This window comes from Sorghum bicolor, chromosome 4 (assembly GCF_000003195.3).
Source record: "Sorghum bicolor cultivar BTx623 chromosome 4, Sorghum_bicolor_NCBIv3, whole genome shotgun sequence".
In the NCBI taxonomy this organism is placed as follows: Eukaryota; Viridiplantae; Streptophyta; class Magnoliopsida; order Poales; family Poaceae; genus Sorghum; species Sorghum bicolor.
Window position 1 is genome coordinate 35,550,065 of NC_012873.2, and position 5,015 is coordinate 35,555,079.

A 5,015-nucleotide genomic window follows, 5' to 3' on the forward strand; every position below is an offset into this window, starting at 1 on the left:
ATGTTTATGGCGACTCCGCTTTGGTCATCAACCAGCTCAACAAGGAGTGGGACGCAACCCACGAGAAGATGGATCTCTACTGCAAAGAAATTCGCAAATGGGAAACCAACTTCTACGGCATAGAGTACATCCACGTGGTCCGGGATAAGAACCAAGCAGCAGATGCGTTGTCAAAGTTAGGCTCATCTCGGGCCCAGATCCCGCGGGGTATTTTCGTCCCGGACATCCACGAGCCGAGCGTAGGCTCCTCCCTGGTCGATAAGCAACCCACCGAGGCAATGCTCATAGACGACGCCACTCCGACAACCGGTGGGCGTGACTGGCGTACCCCGTTCATCAAATACATATCGGACGGGACAGGCCTTCAGGACAAAACAGAGAACGAGCGCCTCATTCGACGATCAAAGAACTACATCCTGGTCGACGGCAAACTCATGCGGAAAAACGCAAGCTCCGAAGTACTGCTCAAGTGCATACCCCAAGATGATGGTATCAAGCTCTTAGAGGACATACATGCTGGATCCTGCGGCAATCACGCCGCATCTAGAACGCTGGTCGGAAAGGCTTTTCGAGCAGGTTTTTATTGGCCAACCGCGGTCGGCGACGCAGAAAAACTGGTTCGACATTGCGAAGGATGTCAGTTTTTCGCTAAGAGGACCCACGTACCTGCCCACGAAATTCAAACCATCCCGTCGTCTTGGCCCTTTGCTTGCTGGGGGCTCGACATGATCGGGCCATTTAAACCAGCCCCGGGCAATTTCAAGTTTGTTTTCGTGTTAATGGACAAGTTCTCCAAGTGGATTGAATACATGCCTCTGGTCAAGGCAACCTCCGAGAAGGCTGTGGAGTTCCTCAATCAAATCATACACAGATTCGGCATCCCGAACAGCATAATCACCGACCTGGGCACTCAGTTTACTGGTACCACTTTTTGGGACTTCTGTGATGACAGAGGCATAGTCATAAAATACGTGTCAGTGGCACATCCATGTGCCAACGGTCAAGTTGAACGTGCTAACGGAATGATCGTTGACGCCCTAAACAAAAGGTTGTACACCGAAAATGACAGAGCACCCGGTCGATGGATGAAAGAATTGTCGGCAGTGGTCTGGGGCCTCCGAACTCAAACCAGTCGAAACACAGGGGTGTCTCCCTACTTCATGGTGTACGGTGCAGAGGCGGTCCTGCCGTCTGACATACACTTCGGATCTCCTAGAATCGAACACTTCGACCAGGCGACCGCCGACAACGCCAGAGAACTCGAAATCAATTGCATGGAGGAAAAGCGTTTAGATTCTTGTCTCCGAACAGCAAAATATCTCGCGGCAGTCAGGCGATACTACAACAGGAACGTCAAGGACCGTTCCTTCGTGGTCGGCGATCTGGTACTTCGATGGAAAACAAGCCAGGAGGGAATGCACAAGCTATCCACTCCCTGGGAAGGACCCTTCGTGGTGACCGAGGTCACACGACCTACGTCCTACAGATTGGCATACCCAGACGGAACACGAGTGCCTAACTCTTGGCACATAGACAAACTGCGACGTTTCTATCCATAAAGTTTTAATAACTTTCCTTTGTAAGTATCTTATAATTGTTGCTAATGAAATTCTCTATTTTTTGCCTATACCTTGTCGCACACAGCACTCGGCAAAACTCCTGCAATGGATGCTCTTAACGACTACCAAGACGAATACGGTGACACGTCACTCAGATAATCTTACAGCGCTCAAAAACAACAGTCATGACAAAAAGCAAACTTTATTACAAACTTTACATACAAAGTTTACAATAAATACCCTGACGGGCAGACACTAGTCTATTCCTACAGACTACTCTATTGGCCTAGCTGCTCGGGCTGATCACCCGCCTGGCCCTGCTGCCCGGACGAAGGGGTCGGGGCCACCGGCGCCTGGCTGGTCGAGACCGCAGGCGTCGACCGCCCATCTCCCGCAACGGACGCGCCCGACAACTCCCTGGCCGACCTATCTGAACTCGGCTGGTCTGGGGGAGTGGCCGTTCCGCACAAATTGATGTCGCCAATCACTGGCGACGACAAATCCAGCAGACTACCCCGAAGCTCATCCGCTTCCTGTGGGCCGACCTCCTTTGGGTACCCCTTCTCCAGCCTGCTCAAGTCGACCAGGGGATAGTGGGCGCGCACCATGCTGAGGACGTGCGCGCCAGCAAACTCCCCGGCGTCCTTCACGAACTGCTGGAGCCAGTCCCACGCCCGTTGCGCCTTCTCGACCGGGGTCAACTGTGGCGCGCGGGGCTGGCTCTCCGGGAGCTCGGGACTGATCAGGTCTAGGACCGGGGACACTCCTTTCCAGATCCTGCAACAGTTGACCTTCCAGGAGTCCCGGTCCTTGATCAGATCATCCAGGTGCTTCTTGGCGTTCACCTTGAGCACTGCAAACGAAACAAAGCGTTATTTTCGGCATACCAAACAAACAAAGGGGCGACAAGCAGCAGCCAACAAGGCGGCACCCATTACCAGATAATTCTCGGTCCTTTCGACCCAATTCCTCTCCTCCTCGCCGCCCGGACTCCAGCGCACCGGCGAGCTGTTGGCTGAGCTGCTCCTTCTCTTGTCGGAGGCGCGCCACCTCCTCCTCCAAGTCTGCGTGAATCATAAACTGGTCAGTAAAGCAAACTACACAAGTACGCAAAGCTGCTCGGAGCGTGTGACTAACCTTCTCGCTGCCGGTACTGGTCAGCCAAGCGACGAGTGAGATCGAGACGACGCTCCTCTTGGGCGCTCATCTCGGCCACCTTCTCTCCGACTTCCGACCGCAGCCGGTCTACCTCCGCGGCCAGGGCCTTGTTCTCGGCCACGACGCCTTCTATCTGGTCAAAGCACCGTTTCCGGTACTTTGCCGTTTTCATTGCGCCCTACAAAGCGAACATTTAACGACCATGCAAGACAAGGCATAGAATGTACAGCAGTACAAAAAGTCGCTTACCTTGACTTCGTCGACGAGGCGCTTGGCTGCTCGCTCCACCCTAACGGCCTCCTCGGTCTCGGCGAGCTCTTCATGCCCGATAAAGTGATCCCCGCGTTGGCGCCACACATACACGTGTTGGCGGCCATCACGGGGACGACCCTCAATCTCCTCCACCTCGTCCTCGGAGGCCGCCTGAGCTTCCTCCTCCCGCGTTGCGTTGCTCCTGGTAGCGGTCCCAGGCATTACTGGTCCCCGGACCAGACCTGGGGAGCCTGCAGTCGAAGCGGCCCCTGCTCGGGGCGGTGTGGAGACTTCACCCTCCCCGGCGGGAGGAGGGGTCGGGGCTCTTCCCTCCTCTTCTGTGGAGCCAGCTGGGGGAGCCTCTTCAGCTCTGGTCGGGCTGCCTGTCGTAGTCGGTGCCGCGGTCGGGAGCCCCTCGGTGCTCCCAGGCGCGGCTGCAGCTGTAGGCTGCTCTGTGGTCTGGAGGGCCGTATCTTCAGCAGCGCGGACAGGCTCGCCCGTCCCCTGGCTGGCAGCCTGGCCGGGGTCGACATCTGACGCCGCACTACAGGAACAAAAGTGTAATTTAAAAAAAAAGCAAAGAGGAGTCCAAAATACGTAAGTCGAACACTTACAGGTCTGATCGACGGTGGGTCGCGGTGAACCTCCTCCTCGCCCGGCCGGTCGGCACCTGCGCCCTCATCTCGACAACTTGCGGTGCATGGGGGTCGCTGGCCACTCGATCAGTAGCGGCCGGCGCATTATCTGGGCGGCTCCGAGGCCGTCGGACTAACGATGGTGCAGCCTCCTCGTCGTCGTCGTCGTCAACGATCCGCACGAGCCGACGACGCTTCGGCGCTTGGCTGCTCTCCGCCGGTAGATCTGCCGGCAACATCGGTGTCGGCGAGGGATCTGCCGGCAATGGCCTTTTCCCCGCTACCCTCTCCTCGGTGGTCGGGACGGGGCGGGCTTGTTCCTCCTCACTGCTGGTGTAACGAGTACACCTAGCAGCATCGTCTTCTGGCAGGTCTTCTCCCGCAGGATTCTCCATCCCCGGTGCCAGTGATACATACACTGTGCACCGGTCGACATCGCCGATCTGCAAAAGCAACAAAGATGAGTCAGCTACAGACGATATACGAATGCTAAAACAAAATACTCTGCAACATACCTTTGGTGCTGGTCGGCCTAACTTGAAGGCTTGCACCCGTTCACTGCCGCGGATGAAGCCTCCGTCCGCAAAGTTGAACAGCTCGTTCAACAGCTGTTGTACCTCCGCCTTCTCCAAGATCTCCGGTCGCATCCTGGTCGGGTCCACGCTTCCGGAATACTCGTACGCCGAGTGCACCCTCTTCTGGCAGGGCATCACCCGACGACAAATGAAGTTGCCGACCACGCCAAGCCCATCCAGGCGCGACCAGTCGATCAGCTTCATCAGATCCGCCACTTGACCGTCGAACTCCGGGCGGTCGGTCCAGCTTACCCTCTTCTCGGGAATGTACCCCACGTCGCAGAACGTGGAGCTGCCCGGTTCCTCCCTGACGTAGAACCACTTCCTATACCATTCGGTCAAGGAAGTGTTCCATGGACAGTGCGGGTAGTGATTCCTCATTCCATCACGAAGGTTGAGGTACACTCCACCTGCAACCTTGGAGCCTCCAACTGCTCCCTTCTTCCTCAAGCAGAAAAGGTAACGAAAAAGATCGAAGTGCGGTTCTATGCCAACATAGGCCTCGCACAGATGAATAAACATGGAAATAAGGAGAATTGAGTTCGGGTGCAGATTGCAAATCCCGATCTCATAATACAGAAGAAGACCTTGGAGAAAAGGATGAACCGGAACCCCAAAGCCCCTCTTAACGAAATCTTCGAACACGACGATCTCACCGGCACGAGGGTCGGGGATGCTTTCTCCTTCCGGTGCTCTCCAGCCGCCGAGCTCCGAGCTGTGCAGGAGTCCCATGTCGACGAGGTCACCGAGGGATTTGGTGGTGCTGCGGGACTTCATCCACTCCTTGGCCATCAGTTCAGCCCTCTTCTTGGCGTTGCTCTTCGCCATTGGAGGAG